The sequence below is a fragment of the Notamacropus eugenii genome, chromosome 2 (genome assembly GCF_028372415.1).
Source record: "Notamacropus eugenii isolate mMacEug1 chromosome 2, mMacEug1.pri_v2, whole genome shotgun sequence".
NCBI classification, from domain to species: Eukaryota; Metazoa; Chordata; class Mammalia; order Diprotodontia; family Macropodidae; genus Notamacropus; species Notamacropus eugenii.
Genome location: NC_092873.1, coordinates 243,885,070 through 243,911,584, shown reverse-complemented (window position 1 = coordinate 243,911,584; position 26,515 = coordinate 243,885,070). Strand labels below are relative to the sequence as shown.

General features: G+C 37.8%; 1 protein-coding gene across 3 annotated transcripts in view; it reads right to left on the bottom strand.

Moving 5' to 3' along the window:
- ESR1 (estrogen receptor 1) overlaps nucleotides 1-26,515 on the bottom strand; it is a 456,202-nt gene that overhangs the window by 329,234 nt on the left and 100,453 nt on the right. The gene's annotated exons all lie outside the window — the stretch shown is intronic.

Genomic DNA, 26,515 nt, shown 5'->3' with positions numbered 1-26,515 from the left:
GGTTCAGTGATCAAGAAAGCCTCAGAAAATAGTAAAAGCCCTAAGGGCTGAAAGCAAAAGTCTCCTGAACCAGTTCCAAGGAGGAGCTTGGTGCCCTAGGAAGCTGGCCAAATTCATCGAAGTCTAAAGTCCACGATAGGATCTTTCGCTACTCCCTATACACACCACACCTTGGCCTAACCTCCTTTGCAGTGGCCCATTCCTCAGACTTTTCCTCTTCCTCTCCTAGTCCATCAGAAATTATCTGTCCTATTTCTTATTATCCAGGGGTCCTGCTGTGTCATAAGCAGCTAATAAACTAATTCATACTAGCTTATTAATCCTGCTCTAAAATTCTCTTCTACTCTAAAATCTTCCTTGTGGCATGGAGGTGACGGAGTCCTTAATACCTGTTCCAGTGGATTGTCAGTTCTGGCCATTTTCACCAAGCTGGAAAGACTTTGAGCATGAAGCTGGTGGTAGAGCCTAGCTAAAAATTCCCTAGAGATGTTCAGGCAAAGTCTGGTTGACTTCTTTCTTGTATGTTATTCCTTTCATGCATGAGTTAGATTAGATAGCATCTTCCAGTTCTCAGATGTAATGATTCTATGGTTTTCCATCATGGAACATAAAGGGTCAGAGGTGGGGGATGGGCTAGTTGGGGGGGAGGGGAGAGAAGCAGTGAGAGGTGTCCAAAGTAAAATCAGAAACAAAATAGGAATCATGAACTATAAGAGGAGGCCAGTAAGCAGTCAGATCTGCAATTCAGGCTGAAAGGGTTCAGTACTTGGCATGCAATGGTTTAAGCAAGAGAAAAAGTGATCTGAATTTGTCACACTAAATTTGACAATCCAAATGCAGTTGTTTTTATTCTAAGACATGTGTGTTCATCTTTGTCCTCCAGTTTCTCTTGCAGTCTCTTCAGCTGGAGATCTGCAATCATTGTCCTTGTTATTCTCCTTGGTCACTGACAAACCAATAGGAGGTCAGATGGGGAAAGGGGTTTGGGAAAATCTGTGAGAACTTCAGGACCATATGAGAGATATGAAATGTTTATAATTATTGAGAAACTACTAGAAAATATTAATTCAGAAAACCCCAATATATATACATATATATATAGCATATTGCTATCCAAAAGAGACCTTATTTATTCTTATATATTTAGAATTTCCAATACTTCCAAATACTCCTGATTTCAACAGTATGGATACTCATCCAGTAATGCAAATCACAACCTCTTCATGCCTTAGTAGATGATTTCATGAGTTGTTAATGGCCAAACTTCCTCTGAGTATCAAAGCTTTTTAGCTATGTTAAAGAAAAACTTTAATTCATTCCATTTAATTCCCACATTACACAAATTTGCAAATATGACAACCTCAACTAAGATTAATGCTTGAGATCATCTTACGATGGGAAAAAAAAACTGAAGGATATGATCTATTTCAAATTAGGTGGCAAGTCCAGATTCAGAGATGGGCAAAGCTAATTTTCATTCTGCTATCATGTTGACTTGACATCAAAAAAACTTCTTCATTACTAAAGGTAAAAGTCTTCTTAAATATTCAACAACCTTTTCAAAGAATTAGAAAGAGCATTAAGGACAATATTGTAAAATCTAAATGACTAAAATGGATTTGGTGACAAAACAGTTGGCTCTTTTCTAAAAACATTTTTAACAACAGCTGATAGCTCTTATCTACAACTGAAACAGAGAAAGGTAAAGAAAACTAAACATTCTGGATGGAGTTCCACTTCAATGCTATTATATCATTGGAATAGGTGCTTCATACTCAGGGACTAATCACAATTCATCCACATCTTCTCATCTACTGTGATTCTTGGCTAGGTCTTCTTATCAATCCTAGTCCTTGGACTATTTCATTGCTGCTAGTGGAGGATTCAGGCTATCTATTATTCCTCTTGCTAAGTGATTAGCCTTCCTCCTTTCCTGGTCAGGTATATCCTTTGTTATATCATTTACCCCACTTGCCTTATGTCAAATACTTATTGACAATATGTGATATAATTATCTCCCATCCTGTATCTTTTCTGTTATACTTTGGAATATCTCCCATTTTAATTCTTCAGATATCATTTGTATTCTAGAATTCACAGTCATAAGAGAATCACTGATCCTATAGACTTTTCCATGGGGGTGTTCCCTCCAAAAACACAGATCAAGATTTCTCTATAACTTAGTTCATAAGATTCAAGAGTTGTTATAGGGACAGCTGGGTGGCACAGTGGATAGAGCACTGGCCCTGAAGTCAGGAGGATCTGAGATCAAATTCAACCTCAGGTCCTCACTAGCTGTATGACTCTGGGTAAGTTACTTAACCCTGATTGCCTCCAAAAAAAAGTTATTGTAATCCAAGAATCTTTACTCTTCAACCAACTCGATCCTGACCTCAGATCTAAACTTGGGACCTCAGAAGAGTCATCATCAAGCAATAGGAATGGTGGATCTTGCCTTTTCCACGTCTCAATTGTGTGATGGTATTGTTTGCTGTGGAAAGGTTTTTGCAAAATCTTGCTTCCTACCTTCTTAAATTTTCATCATGAATACTATCAATATATGTGTAGACCATTCTCATGAAGATTTTAAGGGGATGAGGAAATAAAGTTATGAGTTGGTGGATACCAATGTTAATAATCTTTCATCCTACTCTTAATTATTGTATTTGGCAAAAAGCTCTTGTGCTACATACCAGAATGCCCATGACTGCCTTATCTCTCTATTTGGCAAAAAGACCAAATGTTTCCTTAGTGAAACAACTTTTGGGATTCTTGAACCTCTTCAATGTGCCAAATGTTTTACACAAGCAAACTTCTCTGAGAAATGGTAATCATTTAAATCAATGCCTTGACTTTTGTCTGTTTTCCATGTTATGTGGACAATATCTTGTTTAAACAATCTAGTTAGAATTCCTATGATGGCATATACAGGCATGTTTTCATCCTCATCTTCTCATTCGGTATTGATTTTTCCCTTACCTCTAACCACTTGATTACTTGAATCACACAGGCAGCTAATTCTGAAATAACTCCCAAAGCATGGCAAATAGTTAATTCAAAAGCAATCTCTTAGGAATTGACTGCTGTGTGCAAGGTAATCAGAATATTAAGACTTTTTTAATGTCAAAAATCTTGGCATCAAGTAGCTTTCATTATTTTTGGAGAGTGACAGGAGGGATATGAGACAAACATATGTAAATATATACAAAATAGTACATGGTGTAGGGGCAAAGGGCAAATCTAGACAAACTGTTTTAGTGAAATAGAAAAGCCTTCTATTGGAATACCATAAATTTCATTTTTAGTGAACCAATTCATTTACCATATGCAGGAATTTATGATTTTCTTTTGAAAGAAAACATTCATAATACACAAATATGACAGTATTCATGGTACACAAATTTTCTAGCTGTAAATTTAATAAGTTGAAGAGCATCTAGAGAGTGACAGGACAGTGAAGGTCCTCAAGGTGATGTTATATGAGGATCAGTTGAAAACACTGAGGCCGTTGAACCTGGAGAAGAGATTTAAGGAGGATGTGATAGCCATTCTTTATTGGAAAGGCTGACATGTAGAAGGATTAGACTTATTCTGCTTAGCCCCAGAGAGTACAAGTAGCAATAGATGCAAGCTACAATTGGGTTAAAGGTTCTATGTCTACTTATAATATAATGGCAAAGGTAGGCTTTGTTCTGGTTTAGGCTGGACCTAATGGCCTCCTGGGGCCCTTTCAAACCCAGATTCTGTGATTCTATTGTCAAGATTTTCTAGAATGTATGCTTAACTATTGGTAGTCTGTAAGGGTGAAGCAGCTCTACCATATTTGGTTCCAGTCATTGAACACATTTTCTTGAGAGTTCAAAATGTATTATTTAATCTAAAGAGAAAATTGAGTAAGAGATTAAGTATCTAACCCTCAAGCCAGTTATCTATATCCAGGGAGTTATATCCATCCTCTCTTCTAATTCTAAAGTAAGGTGATATTTTATGGAGACTTAGAGTACATGGTTCAGAAGGCACATGTGCATCACCCATAGCCGGTATCTGAATTCAATCACCTTCTCGATGCTTTTCCTGGGAGAAAGGTCTTTGTAAAATTCAGCCTTGTCCAAGTTAATCAATACCTAACAGTCAATAATACTACAACCAGATACCCAAACAATCATTGGTCAACATTCCAAGTTGTATTCTTTACTTGAAAGATGCACTGTTACCTCAGCAATTTTCATATTATGGTACCTACAAGACCATCAGGAACAGACTGAGAGCTATAACTAGTGTGGGGACAAATGGAGCTTTTCTCAAGGGCACCACTATGAGGAGAGGACATCACGCGCTTCCTTCTTGGGGGATGTAGTTCCATGTTCCCTTCTCTCAGCAATCTACTATCTCCTAGAATCCACCCCTCACAATCCTATAGAGCAAATGCAACAAGATATTCTCAGGGGTGACATATCCCCTTCTAGACCAACTATAGCTTCAGTGTAACTCTTCTAGAGAACCACTACCACCCCACTCCCCAGCTCCTTGCCCCAGCCACACCTTCAGTTTGGTATAGCAATGGGCCTCTTATCTTTGTGATCTCTATCAGCACCTAGGTAGTATATAACACATAGTAGGTATTTAATAAGTGAATGATAATAATAGCAAATAGTTTAATGATGTCTTGATTATTAGAATGACAGAGGGTAAAGTGTTGTGACTTTGATATATTTGATATCCATGTGAGAAAAAAAAAGAAATGTGAAGTCAAAACTTCCTGTTCCACCTTCTTGGCTACCACTTAAGTTCTACCTAATATAGAGCACATGAAATTCATTAATGATGTGCCTCTTCCAAAAATCGAGAAAGAGTTTCAAGATCCCTCAGGGACACTCAATTTTGATCAGGTTTTCATTCCACAAAAGGCCACCATTGCAGAGTTGTTCCCCAGAATTGGACTTGCCAACATGAGGATATTTTCTGGAATGTCAAACAGTTATTGACTTCAGACTATGTGCTCATAAATTACAAGGCACATAGGTCCCTGCTCTGACCCTTTGTCTTATAGGGCCGGAGGTGTCCTTACTAACAAAATGCCAAAGGCTCTGAGGCCCCAATTACTTGCTAAACAAAAAACAGTGTCATTTGCAGCTCAGAACTGAGCACAAACTGACAAAACCCTGACTGGCATTGTGGGAGTCAAGAAGTTTCGTAACTACCTTTGTGGTTCTGCTTTTACAATTTGGCCTGATCACCAGCCTCTTGTGTTGCTCTTTTCTAAGGATAAGCCTACACCTTAATTATGCCACCACCTCTGCAGCACTGGAGTCTTTTACTGACTACATTGCTGCCCCAAAACCTGGAAGGGCAATATTAAATGCTGGTCCCCTGAGCCATGTGACATATCTTATCCCCTGCCTTGTGAAACTACCTTTGATAGAAATCCTTGGTCCACCTTTTTAAGATCGTGACATGGAACTGTGTAGTATCACAGATTTGCCTATGTCTTAAACCAGTTATAAAGGGAGAAATTGCCTGAGAAGGTTACGTTGTTCACAGCCCATCAATATGAGTCAACTGCCCGTAAAGAATATCTTTTATGATTAATTCATATTGTTGTTGCTGAAGGTGGCTACTGGATTCTCTTGGCCCCACTGCGTGTACCATCTCTTTGAATGGTTTGAATAAAACTATTATCTAGAAACTATATCTGGTGGTCTGGAACTGATTCTGATATTCGAAAGACTGTAAAGGACCACAAACCATGCCACCCATGCCAAGCACAACACACCAAAGGCACCTAATATTCCTTGGAAAGTGATCAAGAAACTTTGGTCAAGAATAATATTGATTTTTCTGGACCTATTCAAGAAACTCAACTAACAACAAGCATTTATTAAGCACCTACTACATTTTTGGTATTGTACTAGATGTTGGAAATACCTCTAGTATAATAACATTTAGACAAAAAAAAAATGAAACCACATACCTTGAATTGTGATAGGCTTCCTTTCAGAATGACTCAAAAAAAATACTGCAAATATCGCTAGAGACAGGTAAAGGATCTGTAATTTTCACTGTTAAAGGGAATAGCCAGGGGAGGAATCTTTCTGCCATTTACTGCCTCAGAGAGAATCACCTACCTAAAGCACAAAGGGGTTAAGTAACAACAAGTTCACCCAGCCAGAATGTGTCAGAGGCAATACAAGAATCCAGGTCTTCCTGACTTTAAGGCCAGATCTCTAACCAGGAGACCACATTGGTTTTCATTGTTATCTCTGTCAATTTCCAAATTTACCTCAATTAAGTTTAAAGATTTTGTGGACAGGAACATTCATCTGAGCTACCACCATTGCAGCACTTGTCTCTAATTATTGAAGTTCCACCTTTCCTCAAGACTCATCTCAGATGCTTCTTCTATAAGAAGACTTCCCTAACCACCCACCCAACCCCCAACACACACATGCACACAATGATCTTCCCCAGATGTGAAAAAAATGTCTCCTCCAAACATTTTTAGAGCACTTTGATTGGCTTTCCTCTCCTCTTAGATTCTCCACCATTTAAGGAGGGCATCCAAGGGACTTTACCTTATCACTTCTTACTTGGTTACTTATCTGGAGTTCATGATCTCCAGAAATCCATTGCTCTTCACAATGAAATCAGCTCTGAGACTCACAGCTATTCAGCAGTCCCTTCCCTAGAACCTTTTCCCTCTTTCTGGTTAGAAAGAGAACTTTGCCTGGCTCACCTCTCCTCCCAGATCCTCCATCTTTTAAAGAGGGCATTCAGGAAATTGACTTCCTCATTTCCCATCTGGCTACGTTCCTGGATTTGATGATCTCCAAAAATTCATCATTCTGCCATCAGTTCTGAAACTATTACTTCCGTAGATCATTTCCCATTCCAACTGGAGGATTCCCTCATACCTTTGTACCAGGTAAGCTTTTTCCTCACACTCCCCAACCCCCCACACACATACACACACACTAACACTCACACACACACACACGCGCGTGCACACACACACACACACACCATACTTTTCAGCTATTTTTTTATGTAGTCTTCTCCCATTAGATTGAGAAATCCTTGAGAGGAGGGGTTGTCTTTACTTTTCTTACCCATATCCCCAGAGCTCAGCAAAGTACCTTATACATACATGCTTGATAAATCTTAATTAACTCTGATTCCAATCAGTGCCAAATACTTGGCATCATACTTATTTGCATTCATATCATATCCACTCCTACAAAGCCCTAGTTTGTATGACTTTCATCTTTGCAACCCCAGACCAAACACTGGACCTTGCCCATGGTAGATAATTAATGTTTGTTAAGTCTTCCTGACCCCAGGCCTAGTACTCTATCCATTGTACCACCTAGTTGATGCCAGAATAGATGCTTAAAAGGAGTAATTTGAACTGAACTCAACTGAAGTCTGAATATAAAAACTCCTTCCCTGCCTATGTGGAAATCCCAGATCAATGGGATTCACAAGTCCAAAATCCAATGCTAATGTCGTTGCAATGTTGATTTCTATTGCTGACAACTGGAAATACAGGTAAGAAAATTTCAAGGGATTGGAAGTTTTTCTGCTTCCCAGCTGATTCTGTACCATAAACTGTTGCCTTATGGTACTAGCAGCATATTTGACACTGAGTCCCAGTGCATTTTAGTTTTTCCTTGAAGTAACTCATTAGTTAATGGTTGACAGACTGTTTCAAAGCATTTTGTTTTATTTTTGCAAAAGCTGAAGTTTCATTCACATCTGAAAACAATGATTATGTCAACGATCTGCCTCATTTATTGAGGTTGAAAACCCGATGATGGGTATTTACTTGTGGCATACGATGTCTCAATGGGAATAGGGCAGGGTGGTTTGTAGCAGTTTTAAAAACACTGCAGAAGTGAAAAAAACAACAGCAACAATGATGACAAACCTCTAAAGGTTTGACTTCAAAAGCACAATAGACTCAAACATTTTGTTCTGAGTTTTAAACATCTTATCCCTGGCACTGCTGTTCTATATCTTTGTGGTCATTGTGCTCAGGGATTTATTTGTTTTTTACTCCTGGGGAAGCAGCCCTGACTTGTACCAAGTTTCAGTGAATTAGGGTAAGCAAGCACTTAGAGATAATGACTTAAATACTACTTACTTTAAGTCTCAGAATTTCCTAAGGGAAGCAGGATTGAATCTCATCTTCCTCTGCTGGTGCTGATGATATTACATGTTTAAAAATTATGGTTATTCCTAGCAAAGTTTACGGTTGAAGCAAAGGTTGGATGAAGACAGAAGAACATCCAGGAGAGAGTCTTGTTTGTCTTCTAAGTGCTCAGATAAGTCTGAGAGGAGATGGTTGAAGAAAGTTATTTGGTGTTCAGTCAAGTCCCATTTATTGTGACCCCATTTGGGGTTTTCTTGGAAGACATACTGGAGTGGTTTGGCATTTTCTTCTCCAGCTCATTTTACAGATGAGGAGACTGAGGAGAACAGAACTGAGTGACTTGCCCAGGGTCACACAGGTAGTAAGTGTCTGAGGCCAGATTTGAACTCACTAAGTTGGGTCTTCTTGACTTTAGGCCCTGTACTCTGAGACAGAGTGTTTAAGGGACTTGCCTGGAGTGATACAGCTTGATTTAAAATCTAGTCTTCCTGGCTCCAGGCCCAGCATTCTACTCATTACACTACTTAGCAGCCTAATCAGTCTGATCATCCCAATAATGACAGGTAGGTGGTGCAGTGGCTAGAGCACCAAGCCTGAAGTTGGGAAGACCCAAGTTCCAATCTAGCCTCAGACACTTACCAGCTCTGTTATTCTGGGCAAGTCACTTAACCCTGCTTGCCTTAGCTCCTCCTCTGTAAAATGAGCTAGAGAAGGAAATGACAAACCATTCCAGCATCCCTGCCAAGAAAACCCCAGATGAGGTCAAAAAGAGTCAGATATGACTGAACAACAATCTTTTAGATAATACCACATGCCAGGCACCATGCTAAGCACTTTACAAACATCTCATTTTATCCTCACAACATTCTGGAAGGGAGGTGTTATCATCCCCATTTTACAGCTGAGAAAACTGAGGCAGACAGTGGTTACTTGACTTGTATAGGGTCACATAGAGAGTATCTGAGGCCAGATTTTAACCCAGGGCTTCCTTCCTCCAGTCTCTTCCCTACCCCAATCTATTCTACACACAATTGACAAAGTGATTTCCTAACCATTTTACTGACCATCCTGATCATTTTAATTCCCCTAATAAGTAAACATCAGTGGCTCACTATTGCCTCTATGACAAACTATAACTTCTCTCAAAACCCTTTGCAACATGGCTCTAACCCATCTTTCTAACCTCATTGCACACTACTCCCCCTCCTACATTCTGGCCTTGAGACAAACTGACCTTCTCCACGTTCCTCATACATGGCAGTTCATCTTCCATCTCCAGGCATTAGCCTTGAGTCAAGGCAAGGGCCTCCCTTCACTGTGCTTCATCCCTAGAATGCACACAGTTCAAACCCTCACTTCTCAGATCCTCTCTCTTCTTTCCAAACACAGCTCAAGTATCACCTTCTATAGGATGCCTTTCCTGATCGCCTTATCTACTTGTGTCTTCCTTTTCTAACTGCTATTTAAGTATCCTGTATTTATTTGTCTCTTTATTCAAGGTGACTTAAAAGATTTGGTCTTTTGGGATATTCTGTATTTATTCTGTACATTCATGTAAGTATTTGTGGTTTTCTCCTTAGAATGCAAGGTGCTTATGAGAAGGGGTTATTTAATTCTTGGTATTTCTTGGTGTCTCCAGCACCCAGCATAGTGCCCAAGACATAATAAATACTTAATAAATGCGAAGGATGGACTAATAGTACATATAGTACACATATGTATACATAGTAGTACATATAGACAAAGTAAATGCTTAATAAATACAAGTGATGAATTAATAGTACATATCATGCCCATTCCACCAGGCAAGTCATCAAAAGCATGGGGTAGATATCCCCTAACTCATCTGTAGGTGTGAGGCTTGTCAGTTACCCTCAACCTGGTTTAGCCTTCCTGCCAAGATGCTTTTACTGGTGTGTAACCACTGAACATGCTCAGCTTCTTAGAGCCACAGGTGAGAGTTGCCATTGGTGTACCACATAACTGTCTCCAAGAGAGAACTATGACTCTGAAAATATTGTTTTCAGGTGTTTTGTGCATTTTTGCCCATTGTGAAATAGTCTTTTACCATCCTACTTCTTGCCTTATCTCCCCGTTTCTTCTACTAAGTCATGTCTCTGCCTACTTGAGCATTTATCTAGGGATCCAGTGGTTCCACGGAGAGTTATGGGCCTGTCTGAAATCAAATGGATGATGTATGATTATATGACCTCTCAAGTCCCTTCATGGGCTATAAGCCTGCATTTCCATGACTGACCAAATTTGGAGCATATGGGGTATGGTAAAATGTGCACTGTACTCCAGAGTCAGAAGGCCTAAATTCAAATCCAGAATCTGTCACTTGCTAGCCAGGGGATTGTAGGTAGTGCATTTATCTTCTCTGAGCTTTGAATTTCTCCTCAGTAAAATTAGTTTGAGAATACTTGTACTTCTTCCTGCCCTACAGGGCTGTTTGTATACGAAGCTGCAAACTTTAAGTCACTTTATAAATGTGAAATTGTTTTAAATAAGTCAATTAAGATTGAAATTAAAATGAAATCAGTAACAAATCAAGAGAAAAGTCATTAGAATGACAGCATAATTATTTAATGGCTAATGGTGATTTAAATTAGGCAAAGGTTTTCTTTACTTTATCAGCTGTTCAATCCTATTACTGAAAAGAGGCAGATATGATTCTAGATGATTTGAGGTTTCTTGTTCCTCCAATTTCACCTACAAATTTCTGACTGTTGACTGAGGACATCCTTCTTTAGCAGAGAATTATCTAATTGAGGGATCTCTAACCACCTCAATCATCATGAAGGAAGGACATGTGTTCAAGGCTTCTGTGGATGACAGACAATCAAAAGAAACTCACTCTAACCTTGCACCAAGAAACCCAGCTGGAACAAGTCCAGTGCCTTTCATGAGCTGCTTAAGCTTTTAGATGTTGTAGGAAGACCACAAGGCAGTTTCATCTCTGTTCTGTAACTAATTGGTCCCCAGTGATCTAGAGACTGTTACTCTCTTGACAGATGTTCCTTGCTCAGGGACAGAAAAACTCAAGTGACATAACTTGATATCAGACAATGTCAAAGTTATTTATTATTTCCAACCATCCTTTCTGTTCTTTTCAATGACCTTTCGCCCTCCCCAGGTGCCTTCTACGCCACCCCAGTTGCGTGCCCCTCCACTTACTTGATTTTTTCAAGATGACATACTTCCCAAAGTTGTAATGTTCAGCATGGCTGTTGATCTGAGATTTCAGTACTGGCTTATTGGAGTGGTTTCAGAGGAAACGTATGTAGTACAGGACAGTCTCTGCATTCGATGACAAATGGTAAAATGGTCCACAACCAGGGTCAAGTGGTAACTAAATAGACATCTTGATGGGAGTTTTCCTTCTACTACTATATCTTGCCTTATATAGTTATAGTGAGAAAGAAGCAAGTTAAAAGAATTGTAAATCATCAGCTACCAATGAAAATGGTAATCACCACGAAAGCCCTAACTGAAGAGAAAGATCATGAAATTTTGTGTCAAATATGTACTGGGTTAAAATGTTATGTCTTTGAGTTACAGGGCCAATAAGATAGAAGACTAGTTATTTTGTCTAGTCCTTAATAACTGAAAAATTCCCCAAAAGAAGTACTTGTTAGAGGTAGAGCAATTCCAACTGAATGCAAAGGATAGAAAGACATGTTCCCCACTTCCCCAAAAAGAAGATAAAGTTCTTATGAATTAAGTTCAGAGAATGCAAATCTTTCAGGTGTTTACTCAAAACTCTGAAACCACTATCCTCTATTGTCCTAGCAGGACTGTACACATCATGCCAAATTCTGGGGTACATAATGGTATAATCTCCTGCTAAGGAGGCTTTGCTCATACAGCTCTCCCCTTAATAATCCTCACCTTCACAATAAATGGTAGATATTGCCCCATTGTAGAGGGAGGGAAGGTAGAGTATGACGTCTTTTGCATGGGGGCAATCTAAATTAGGAACATCCAAGGCAATACCCTCTCCTACCATACCCTAACCATGAAAAAAGGAGTAGATGTTGATTCAACCCATCTAGGGAAGGAAAGGAGAGACAAGGAAGGAACCAGTGAAGTAAAACAGGATGAAAGTCATCTAGGACCAGTCTTGTTCCCCCAAGGTCTACTAAGTGTAAGGACCAAGTCTAGTGAAATAAATTTTGCAACATGGTAGAAACTGAGACAGCATTACAACCAAGTATCAGGACTATACCCACCAGAAAAAGGTGAGTACTCAAAAAGTAAGTGATGGGGAAATAAAATAAAGGATGAAATATCAAAGATTGCAAGAAATTCTATAAAAATTGAGTGCATGCATATAAATCAATTTAGAGGATCCTAAAACTAGAAAGAAGGATGAGTATTAAATCATCAAAGAGATGATAAGCACTCTTTAAAAAGACCTCATGGCAAAGGAGATACTATGATAATGAAAATATGATAACATTTCTGGAATGAGGCTAAAGCAGTTGTGAGGAGAAAATTTTATTCTAAAAATATACTAATAAGATAGAAGTGGATTAAAGAACTGAACATGCAATTTCAAAATTAGAAAACCAACAAATAATCTAAAACAAAAGAATCTTAAAAATTGAGGAGAAATAAATCAGTTTGAAACCAAAAAAAATTGTAAAATGATTTTTAAAAAACAAAATCTGGTTCTTAAAAATACCCACAGAAATGATAAACCTTTGGCTGATTTTATTATAGAGTGGAAAAATCAAATTAACAAAATATCAATGATCAAGATAAAATCACAACAAACCCAGAAGAAATAAAACAATTATCAGAACCGACCATACATAGTTATATACCAAAAAACCCCTGAGAATTCAAAACAAGCAGAATATTAACTACAAAAATATAGAATACCCATATTAACAGAACAACAAATAAAGATACAAATAATTGAATCTCAGAAAAAGAAATTAAAATAGCTACAAAATAACTAACAAGGAGGGGAGAAGGGGGAATCTTACTCCGAATACATTTGCCTGAGAATTCTATCAAACATTTAAAATAAATACTTGTGCCACACAAATTATTCTCAAAAATTGAGAAAGAAATCACTCCACCAAGTTCCTTTTATGAGATAAATAACACCATGCTACCTGAATTGGGGAAAAGATAAAACAAAGAAAGAGGGCAATAAATCAATGTTAAAATGAATATTGATTAACAATTTTAAAGCAAAATCCTGACCAAAAAAGTAGAACAATTTATTGAAAAAATATTCACTACAATAAAATTGATTTTATACCTAGGATGTAAAAATGGTTCAACATTAGTAAAATAATTGACATAAGTAATCTCCTTTTTTAAAAGTCTATAACTCACATAATCAACAGATATAGATGTACACTTTTCAACTTAATCCTCATTATTTTCTTCTCCATTGCTTTCTTATCCTAAATAATCAACAAAACAATAAACCAAGCCCTGTTTCATAGTATTTTCTGATTTCTGAAGTATAAATTCTCACACTGAAAATTTAACAACTGCCTGGCAACCCACACAACCAACCAAGGAGACACAAGAGCCCTTTCGAAATGTACTAGAACAGACACAACAACATTAGCAAAAAGTTGCTTTACTCTTCAATACAATATTGTTCTTAAGATACCCCCACATAGGCCTGGATTTTGCTTCTTTTATAGATTTTTCTTATTACACTAAAGTTTGGGCAGGCTGATTCAGGTAAAATCTGTCTGAGTAAGGTAGCAATATAAATAACAACGTAAACCTCAAAGTAGGCATTGCAACTGAAGCAGAGAGCTGACATCAGGGATCAATTTTACCATCAGAACCATTGAAGCCCAGCCATTTACATGCATAAAATAAAGAACATTTTCCCCGCAGAGGCCTTAGCTCTACCTGAAAGCCTTCTCCTGCACTCTGCAGTAAATATGTTTCCACCATAAATCAGTTAAAAAGAGAGGCTGCCAGGGTTTCTTGCTTGTGCAAAAGGGAGTACATGAAGAATGGGAAACATCCCAACCATATTATGAGTCACCTGGCTGCCCTCCTAGAGGCCTGCTTTATTCTCCTGATACAGTTGAGAGAGGAGTCAAATTTCTCAGGTTGGCACCTTCTGCCCCCGATCGGAAGAAGAACAACTGTCTTCCATTGCTTCTGAACACTAACAGTACTTGAAATAGTTATTCTCCATCAAAATAAGGAAAAGATGGGGCAGCTCCCTGGAGTCAGGAGGACCTGAACTCACATCCCATTTCACACACTTGACACTACTAGCTATGCGACCCTGGGAAAGTTACTTTATGCCCTGTTTGCCTCAGTTTCCCCATTTATTAAATGGGCCTGAGAAGGAAATGGAAAATCACTGCAGTATTGCCTTGCCAAAATTATATAATAATAATAATTATAAAGTAAGAGTAGTTGTAAGGGCAATTAGGGCAAGGGAGGAGTCTGTCTGATTGCTAAGGGAATAGTCTGAGTTCCCATGCTAGACTTCCTAGTCAGTATGACTCACTCACAAAGAGTTCACCATCATGGTGGTTTCCATTCACGTATATAGAATATATTATCTGTGTCAAAATGTAGAAATTTGAAGTCTGAAGAGGCCTAGGCTCTTCGCTATACCATTTCTGACCAACAATTATCCAAGACCAAAGTAGCACATTTCTTTGAGAAGGGTCTAACACAAGAATTCTTCACATTTTCAAGTCACTGACCCCTTTGGCAGACTAGTGAAACCTATGGGCGCCTTCTCAGAGTAATATTTGATCCCCTGATTGAGAAGGAAATGCTAAATTTGAGTCAGAAGTTAATGAAAATTAAGAAGCCATTTTTTCCCATCCAAGTTCACAGACTTCTTGAAATGATCTGAGGTTAAAACTCCCTGTTCTGCTTTTTCTTTATATTGGACTGAAATTTGCTCCCTTATAATTTCTCCCTACAGATCAGCTAGGTGGCCCAGTAGATAGAGAGGCTGGCCTGGAGTCAGGAAGACCTAAATTCAAATGTGGCTTCAGATACTTACTAGCGGTTTGACAAGTCACTTAATCTTGCCCAAGCGGTTGGGCAAGTCACTTAATCTTGTTTGCCTCAGTTTCTTCATTAAAAAAGTGAGCCTGAGAAGGAAAGGGCAAACAGCATCTTTGCTGAGAAAATCCCAAATGGGGTCATGAAGAGTGAGACACAATTGAAACAAGTGAGCAAGAGCAAGAGTTGTTCATCCATCCTCTGGTTGCTTTCTACTTTCTTTTCTGACACTCAGAAGGTGAATAACCTCTTTGAAAGTTAGTTTCTCCATTCATCATCTGGTCCTTATTCTGCTCTCAAAAATAATAAATCTTACCCCTCTTCCACATTTACTCCTTCACTCAAATAAACTTGTTAAGTTCCTACTACATGCAATTTCACTATACTAGGTGCTGGAAGAGATAAAGAGACAAGTATTCAGTCACCACCTTCATGGAGCTTACAATAAGGAAGATCAGTATTCATATCTACAAGTTATATATGCAAGTTATTTCAGTGTCATAGACCAGTCCAGGATCAATCTAAATCCACCTTCAGAAACAGGGATCTTCTCAGTAACAAAACATTTCTGTGCCTATATATGTGTGGTTAGTGAAGGAATTTTTTATTTATTATCTCTCAAAATTAAATTCCTTTCTAAGTATCATGCAAAAAAAAAGGTTTAGAACTTAGGAATTTTGTGTCCTTTTACTTTTCTTGGACACATAAAACCCACCCCAGTCTATCCTCCTTAATAAGAGTTCAAATATAGAGATAGAAATACTATACAATGCACATTATGTGTGTATATGTATATATGTGATATGTGTGTATGTATACATGTTATACATATGTATGTATGTATATGTGTGTTATAAATTTTACAACCAGTTTGAGAGCTGATTAGAGCTGACTCCAACACACCTCTGCTCAACTATCCATACATATCCACATATGCATATGTATGTATGCATATATATGTATATATGTGTATGAGTGTATGTATTTATGAATACCTACATGCATATACATATATATTTCCACAAAGTTACTCATTTATGAGAGAGAGAAAGAGAGAGATTTAGTCTAGACCAGTGATTTCACCATTGTAGGAAACAACTTGAACCATTGCTGATAGGCAACTCCCCTATAAAATACAGTCTTGGAGAGTCTCCTGGCACGTGGAGTAACTTACCCATAGTCACACAGCTAGCAAGTATCAGGAACAAGACCTGAACCCAGGTCTTTCTGACTCTGAGTCTGGCCATCCATCCACTGTGCCATGATTCCACTCTAATATTTAAATATAATAAAGTACAATTGAGAATGTATTTTTCTCCTAGTAACCTTGCAAAATAAAAATTTTACAGATAGGGACCTTGGAATTCAAAGAAATGACATGACTTGCCCAAGTTCACCCATAGGTCACTAAGAAGAGCCAGAACTAGGACCAATCCTCCCGTCTTCTGGCCAGGTGCTCTTTCCATGACCCCAAGCTGCATTCATAATAAGATCCCATTAAGCACATACACCCTGAAAGACATGGCCCATACTCTAGTTGGGTTGTTTTTTTTTCTCCCTTACTTTTCGTAGTTGAGAATCTTAGGTGACAGGGGACAAAGTTTAAAATGCCAGTTTTTAATAAGACTTTGGGGTGCTGTGTCACAGTGCTCCTATTGGCACCCCATTTCCTATTGTTTAAATCTTCCCTTCTAGCTTTACTTTGAGAAATGGACTATTGAAAAGCCTCATTTCCATGCACGCTGGCAGGGGGTACCATCCTCTTAAACACCCACATTCTCTGATCTACCTTAAAGATCTGCATGGAGCATTTATTACTCACAAAATTGAAATGAGGACTTTAAGCCAGAGGTGGGAAGGTTGAGCTTTTTACTTCATTAGAAATGTTCACTTTACCTTTTCAAGACAACCTCCTGAAAGAGGCAGGGGAGTTTTATTTTAGCAAAGGAGAATAATAGCCAAGCAGACTCCTGGCAAATTAATTATTTAAACTAAATTTCATTCCAAGTAATTTTTTTACCTCATGTTATCCTGAAAAAAAAAAAGTCTGTATTTTTTTCCCTAAGGAACTAGTTACGTCTGAACCAAAATTATACTCCATGGGAATGGGTTGCTAGTATCATCCCCAAGAAATCCCCACTCTCTCTCTTGCTCAAGCCTGAATTCTCAATATAGGCTAAACTAGAAACAGTGGAAACTTTAGAACAAAGCTGAGTGAACGGTATTGTCTGTACCATGGACAAAGGTGGAGGATTTCATTACTTCCAAGTGCCCAATTTTTCTACTAAGAGAGGATAAACGCTTTCAATTACATGAATTCCCATCAGGCTGACAACAATAGAGACAGACACAATTCTATAGCTCTTGTGCAATAAAAAGTATATCATCGGGTAGGGAACAGGACAGAAAGAAACCTCTCTGCCTCCCTAATAAAGTGGAGAATGATCGCCTCCATCTGTAAAATGCTGCCAAAGCACACCCTTGGAAAGTTTTAAGCAAAGACCTTGCAAGCTATAAATCAGTGACTGAAGAGTACTACTGAAACATTATGAAGCTATGGGATACTAGAGGCCCAAGTCTGATTTATCCTAAGCTTTCCCTCTCCTTCCTTCTCTCCTTTCTTTCCACTTCCCTCTTTTGTCTTCCAATTCTCCTTATCTACATAGGCAGTTAGTTGGCACAGGAGATAGCTAGGTCTGGAGTCAGGAAGACCTAAGTTCAAATCCAGCCTGAGATACTTCCTAGTTCTATGGCCCTGGGGAAATCACTTGCCTTCCCTCAGTCTCAATTCCCTTATCTGTAAAACTAGGATAATAATTGTACTTACAGGGCTGTGGTGAGGATCAAATGAAATAACTGTTACTTAGCACTTTAAAGTGAACACCACATAAATATTAGCTATTATAATTATATTATTGCCTTCTAGTCATAAACAATTGACATGTTGGCATGTCTCAACTCTTAACTCAAAGCATAGGTGGGTCTCCGAGACAGATTCTCTTGTCTAGAACTTTTGCCTGTCTTATCCTGACAATGCCTTAGCTGAGTCATGGTTTCTCATAGTTTAAAGCATAGGTCTGATCCACAGTGGCAAAATTATTTGATCCTTCAAGGAAAACTCAAGTTAAAGACTCAGTCGAATGATTTCTACTAGGTAATCCGAGTGAAAAATATTTTTGCCCTGAATTATGAAGATAATTGCCTCTGATTTCCATTTTGCACATGTGGCTATAATATATGTTAGTAATGTTATGGTTTGGGTGAGGAGAAGGAAGAAGAGAAGTCACCATTAGGGTTTATTGGGTATAAGAGACTACTTCTATTAACACAGATTGGCAACTGATTGACAACTTTAAGTCTTAAAGAAGGTTTTCTTAATTTGGAGTCCATAAATAATCCAATGGGTTTATAGATAGGTTTCAGAGGGTCTGTTACCTCAGATGGTAAAAATATTACATCTTTATTTTCACTGGTTTCTAACTGAAATTTGGCATTTTCTTAGATTATGAATGTAGACAACAAACATTATTGTGAGAAGGGATCCACAGATTTCACCATCCTGCCAAAAGGGTCTATGATACAAAAAAAGGTGAGGAACCCCTGCCCTAGAGAATTGTTTGGGGCATTGAGATGTTACACAGCCAGAATGTATTAAATGTAAAACTTGAACTCAGGTCTTCCTGACTCATTCATTCCCTACTGCACCATCCACTATGATGCTGCCATGATCCTTAAGTTATTTAAATCACTATTGCTTTCAATTTCATTGTATTGTCTTTGTAGTCATGTTGTTATCATACAGTAGCTGAAATTATGTCAGTTTTCTTAATGTTGATCACATTTTTAAAATGCTGCTACAAATATTTCTAGAGAGTTTATCCCAATTAAATCAATCTAACAATCAATAATAAATTAAGGATTTATTACGTGCTGGGAACTGTGTCAAGTACTGGAGATACAAAGGAAGAACTAAAACATTCAGTGACTTCAAGGAGCTTACATTTTAAAGGGGGAAGCAGCATGTTAATATATAGGCATATACATGATATATACAAAGTAGCTATAAGGTAATCTTATTAGAAGGGAAGGTGCTAGTAACTGGAGGATCTCATTTAGAAAAGACCTCCTGTAAGAGGTTGTACTTGAGCAAGATCTTGAAGGAAACCAAGGAAGAGATGAGGTAGAGATGAATCAAGAGAGGGTGTCAGGCAGATGAAAAAGCATGATTATAGCTGATGGTGTTTTATGGGTAACAAATAGCAATCAACCAATATGGCTTGACTATAGAGTATATAGAGGGGAGTAATATATAACAATCTAGAAATATAAGAAAAGGATAATTTGTGATGTACTTTAAATGACAAATAATAAAATTTACATTTGGTCCTAGAGGCTACTGGTATTTGTTGAATTGGGGTTGCGGGGAAGTGACACAGTCAAATTCACACTTTAGGAAAAATCATTTTGGCAACAGCCTAGTTTATATTGGAAGGTGAATAGACTTGATACAGGAAGACCAATTAGGAAGCTATTGCAATAATCCAAGAAAAAGATGAACTAGATCAATGCCACTGTGGGTAGAAAGGAAGAGATGTATGGGGGAGGTATTTTAGAAATCCAAATTAAAATATTTGGAAACTGATTTTGTTAAACCAGTTATAACCAGTTTATTAAATCAGTTACTTATAAAGTAAGTAACAGCGAGGAGCCAAGGATAACACTAACACTGCAAAACTGAGTGACTAGGAGGATGGTGGCATTCCAGAAGATGGGTAGGTATGAGGGGAAATTATTAGTTGTTTTTTGAAATAGTGAGTTTGAGGTGCCTATAGGATATCCAGAAAGTATAGACAGAATAGATGAAATGGATTAGAGCTTTGGGGAACACCCACAGTGGGTGTGCATATATGAATTGTGCTGCAAAGTATCTTGAGAAGTGGTCAGACAGGTAGAGGCAGAACCAAAACAGATCAGCATTTTTTTTTTAACTAGAGGAGAGAATATCCATAAGGAAAAAGTGATCAGCAGAATGAAATGCTTCAGAGAAGTAAAAAACTATGACTGGAAAATGCCATAAGATTAGAGAAAATAATAATGATATTTTACATTTATATAGTGTTTTAAAGTCTACAAAGTGTTTTATGTATTTTATTCTTACAACTACACTGAGAAATAGCAGTTATAATTATCTCCATTCTACAGATGAGGAAGCTGAGGTAGACAGAGGTTATGTGACTTGCATAGGATCATACACCTAGTAAGCTTCTGAAGCAGAATTCATACTTAAATCTTCATCAAGCCCAGAACTCTATCCATTATGCTGGCAGTTTCTCTTAAATGATGAAGTTGGAACTAAGAATGCAGAGGCTTTAAAAGTTACAGGAGAGAAAGTTAAGGTGCTAACTAGATGACCTTTTTCTAGAAGTTGAGATAAGAAAAAAGAGTAAAGATATAAGATGAAAACTAGTGGGGAAAGTGGGATCTAATGAGAGTTCTTTTTTTAAGGATGGAAGAGACTTGGAGGTATTTGTGGACATTGGTGAAGATACCAGAAGATAATGGGAAATTGGAGATTAGAGAATTAGAGTCAGAAGAGGATGATAGTAGAGACAATCTGCTGAAGAAAATGGAAGGGGATGGGATCAAAGGTGCATGCAGAGTTGCTGATGTTGACAAAGGAGAAGGGCTACCTTTTCTTTGGAGACTGGAACAAAGGAGAAGATAGTCAGGGATGCTGTCAGGGGTGTGTGAAATGAGGAGAAAATAAGAAGAGGGACTTATGCCGAATGACCTCTATTATTTCAGTGGACTATGGGTCAAGTTCTTCAGCAGGGAAAGGAGAAAGGAAGGGAGAGGAAAAGGTTTGGAAACAGCTACCATGGAGAGTAGCATAATCAGGAGTAGAAGAATTATTTAGTTACAGTGAAGGTCCAGTTTTGATTTTTATTACTAATATTTCTAATGTACTCAGCATACTTTTGTGACTTCTAATTTTGTTCTGCAACACATAAGCAGGAGCAAAGAAGGGGAGGCAGATAGATTAATCTACGGTAAGAGTTTAACAAGGTATGATCAGCAATAGGACAGGGAAGAAGAGATTTGAAAGTAGAATAAAGAGTAGAATTGAATTTATTCACTAAAAGATCAAGACTGGGAAGGGAAGAGCATATAACCAGAGCAGAAGTAATGGTGCAGGAAAGTACTGAGGGCTGGAGGAACTAGAGGTCGTAGTCCCACCGTAAGGGCAAAGAACAAGTCTAGAAGTAGAAAGGCAAAAGGAAAGATTGAAGGGTAGAAGACAATAATCAGAGGGGAGTTTCAGATTTCTTGAACATGGAGGTGGAACATTTATGGCCATCCCTGTGTGTGTGTGTAACTATGTATATGTACATATATATGTTTGTATGCATGTATTACATAGAGACTTTATATATGGGTATATGAGTATATGCATATATTTATACATAATATACATACACATATTTTTTTACACATTAAATATATGTATATATATATATGTTTCCTAGCATGGGGGCAACATTTGGGTTGAACTAGGAAACTCTGAGCCAAGCACTAAACTTATTGCGAAAGAAGGGAGACTATACAGGGGGTAGGTAGCTAATTGTAGTTACAAGGGATCAGGATTAGTAAATTCAAACAGAACAAACCTCAAAGAAGGACAGGTCATAAAGCAGAAGTCTGAAAGAGGAAATGAGGAGCAAAAAGTATTCCAAGTATTCCCCACAAAAAGCAGTGGTTTAAGGAGTATAAAGAAGGTGTATCTGGTAATAGAAAGAATGAACAATAATACAGTGTCACTTGAGGAAAGCCTGGTCTCCATGAGTTCCAGAAGATACAAAGAGCAAGTGATGAAATGGTTTAAAATGAAAGGAAAAGTTTCTTAATTATATAGTAGGAGTTCCATAGGGCACAGTGGAAGAGTATAGGTTAGAGGGAACACTATGGGAATAGTATTGAGGTGAATGAAAATAATGGAGTAGACAATAGAAGTTTGGAGAAATAGGGTTGTTTTTTACCACTGGATTGCTTAGAGTAAAGTAAGATGAGAGAATACTAATTATTGAAGAATAAGTCCAGGCAAAGTAAATGTGAATTTTTTTAGAACTTTTCCAAAGAAATCAAGATTTATGAGTGTATGTATACCAATATCCCTAGTAGAGATCTTAAGTCGTTATTAACATATACTCTACTCTATGGGGAAATTTATCTCATAATTAACATTGATTTACCTATAATGTAGTGAGGATCTTTTGGAGGGTGGGGAGCAGTGTAAGCTATTACTAGATTGTAAACAATTGATGTACACCAGCAAATTTATCAAAAGTCACACATATGCTCTAGTGTCCTCTCCATTGCCAGTTACCTGAAGGCTAGAACCAAGTGTGAAATAGGGAGGACCTTGATAGGAAATATTTCTCTGAAGCCATTACACATTTTCCCTTTCACTGAGACGAGTCGTTTCAGCAGTGAGCCAGATACAAGTCACTATTCAGTTCAAGTTTGGTGATGAGACAATCCACTATATATTGCACACCAAAGGCTTATTTGGATTCTATTTTTTCCAGTACTGACTGTCACCAAAAAAAGTCACAAAATAACACTTTTTTTCTCTTGTTTTCCTTGGCTCCTGAGGTACTTTATACAAACTATTTCAAATTGTTTGAAACTGCTGGATTTTTTCTCTTTCCTTTTTTTAAAATAGATTTTTCCCCTTAGTGGGACAGGGGGTGTTATGTATATTCATTTCCACAAACCCTCATCAATATATCCCAATACATAGTTCCTGTGTAGCTTCTGTAATTATTGATGTCAGTCTTTGTGTTCATGTTTCTCAAATAGAATAGTTTGCAAATATGCTTTCATTTACCCCAGCAATTGACTTACCCTGGTATAATTTCCTTTTTACAAATGAGGAATCAAGAGCACAGAATGTCAAAACGACTTGCCCAGGACTGCAAAGAAACTCAGAGTCAAACTGAGCCTCCGAAACCATCTGAACAAGTTGAAAGCTCCCACTTCTCAGCTTTCTCTTTAACTCACCACCTCATACCACTCAACTTCTGTCTTGGAGCTTGCCCACTAGAGACTCGTTTAATCTTAGCTCCCTTCACCCTTCTTGCCTCCAAGCTTTCTCTTATAACACACCCTCTTCCTGGAACCATCTTTCCCCTTCCATTTCACCAGGCTCTCTCTTTTTCATCTCTCAAAAAGTTCCTGAAATCTCATCCCCTCCCCAAAGTTTTTCTATCCAACTGGAAAAGAGATATTTATTTCCCTTGACTTTCCCTGTCTGAACACACAATTCCCAGAACTGTCTTCCTTCTCCAACACACAAGATACAATTGCACCACTGCTCATATGCATCAGTATTTATTAATGCATGAATCTCTCTCTCTCTTTCTCTCTCTTTATTTGCTGGACTAAATCAGCATTGCCTGTCTGGGTGTAAACAACCACGTCTCAGCAACCTTCTTTTCTCATTTGCTTTAATAACCGTACAACAGAGCATTCCTGTGGGCCCTTCAGTCATTTTTAGTATCAGCGCTTGTACTGATGACTCTAGGTTATTCTGTGGCACCTTTATAATGCCAAAACACCTATATTACATTACGATAATTGTATGAATTTTGTGACAGTCAGAAAAGGAAAAGTAACTAACTATATAACAGAATGTTCAGAACCTTCATAATGAGAAGATAACTGTACAACATACATAGACAGCCAGGCACTCATCTTCAAGACCTGCATCATCTTCAGTGTTTATTAGATAGTAGGAGGAGACCAGATAAATGGTCTATCCACCAGCCTAGCCTCAAAACATGCAATGTTTGGTCCCACCTTGAACACTACTCTTTCTAATTCTTTGCCTAATTCGTCTGTTGGAATTCTCCCCATTCCCAACTCTATGTAGTTAAATCTATTTATCAAAGATTTGTAGGATACCTATCATCAAAATTAGTGAAGACAGGTTAAAAAGCAAACACAGTGCCAAACAGAACATTTCAAAAGTAAAAAAAAAAATAGAACAGATTTTAAAAATTAAATACAATTCTCAATTAAGAATGAGAAAAGAACAAAAATTTTATAAAGGGGTAGATGTTAAAAGGCACCTGAAATGAGCTAATTACTATGACAGCCTATGGCTCAGTTTCCTAGAAGCTACGCCAAAAAGGGAAATATGATAGATGATATGATTTTCATGGGTCAATAGGAAAAAAGCACACAAATTGATCTGCATGAAAACTTTTTCCTGGAACCAACCACCTAGAGGAAATTATCATGTAGGTCCTTGTAAAAGGGATACTAGGTTATATGGTGGGCACTGTCGTTAAGCACATTTTTACAAAAGATATGGGAAAGATACTCAAATGGATGCTTTCTATATAAAGGAAGAAGACATAAGATGAAATTGAAACTCAGTAAAGGAATTTGGTGGAGAGAGGAAATAGGAGAGGAGTTGAAATAATATGCTTTCAGATGATCTGGCGACACAGAGATAGAATTTGAACAATTTGGAAAAGTAGAAAGTTAACATGGCCATCAGCCTGCCCCTTTCAAACCTCAGATGTCTTATCAAGAGTCAGTTCACAACTAACAAGTGCCTGAAGTGCAGATATTCTATATTGTTGGCTAAGGTGAAAGGCAAGGATTTGGGATAGTAATCAGTCACTCAATAGATAATGTTTACTATCAATGCTAGAAGGAAGAGAAGTAAAGTTTTGCTCTGGAGTAAAAGCTTTAAAGCCCAGCTTACATTCTTACCAAGATGGAAGGCTGACTCACTTCAGAAAACCCATGAGCAGCCAGGAGACTTACAGGTAGAATCAATATTGGGAGGGAGGGTGAGGTGGGGAAGAGAAAAGCTTTTAATCTTCTCAAGCACTTATATAAGTACTTGGTTAAGACCCACACAGTTCTCTACCATGTTGCATAAAATAGACAATTATTGTCTGAAATGTTTTCAGGAAGATATTACCGCTTAATTGCTTCATCCTTGAAAGAACTTCTGTTGGTGTCCATGCAACTTCTGATTGAAAGTTAAGACTACACAGTAAGACTACATAGTACTCCTCAGGAGACTTGGCCTCAAAGCATCTCTAACTAGGACAAATTGACCTGCTGGGCAGTGTTATTTGGGATTATTCATTTAAATGCTAGAGAATGCCAACCAAATTCTAGGATTTTGGGGTTGAATGTCATGAATATTGAGCTTATGCCAATAATTAGCTATCATGCCCAAATGCTTCTATTTTTATCTTTTTACTTTACTTTTTATTTATGAAATAAAATACTTCTTAAGACTCCTGGTCAACCATGTCATCGGTAAACAGAAGGATATTTGCCTTCCTAACTTTTTTAACAAGAGGTATATGTCACCTAATAATTGCCCAAGTTGTTCAGACAGAAATGAAAAAGAAGAGGCTCTAAGACACACAGCCCATTTGATATTTTTCATAAATGAAAGTTCAATCCTGTCATGAAACTGTTCTGGTTCATTCTGCTTTTAGCAGTAATGTTGTCACAAAGGCTCTAAAAAAGCACTCATAGTTTGGGATCTATATTGAAATTATAAGGTTTCATCCATTATGGTTCTTATCTATGGAACAAAAGACCCATCCATGAATGCTGCAAATAGCCTTGTTGCTCTTGAATATCCTCCAAATGGGGTAACACTGCACAGAACAGGAGCAGTAGTAGAATAACTGGGCCTGAAATCTCACGTACCTTATATAAGATACTTGTTTATAAAAATTCAGTTTTACAATTTGTTGAATTGGCTTAGACATGACTTCTTAATCTGAGGTCTATGAACCTTTTTTAGTTTTGATTATATTATTTCAATATAATTGCCTTTCTCTGTAACCCCATGTATTTTATTTTATGCCTTTAAAAACAGTATTCTGAGAAGCATTCCATAGACTTCACAGGACTGCCAATGGGATCCATGACAAAGAAAAAGGTTAAGAAACCCTGGACTAGAGTTTTGATAGGAAATCTAACAGGATGATCAGTGGAAAATTGAGGGAAGAGAAAGTATTAATCTTTTTAAAGATGGAATATCCCACACTAAGAGATCTGTGCTGATGAAACTAGGAAGGAGGGAGGTCCCAATCTGTGGTCTCATAGCCTAAGGGACTCCTACAATGCAGATAAACTATTTCTGAAGTTAGTTGTATGGAGTTGCTTGGTGCACTAATGGGGCTAACCTCAAGTGCCACCCTTTGACTGAATCCAAACTTCACAGAACAAATCCAACTTGGATTCAGTTAAAGAGCCACCCTTGAGGACTTAGAAGGTCACATGTGGCTTCCAGGCTGCAGGTTCCCC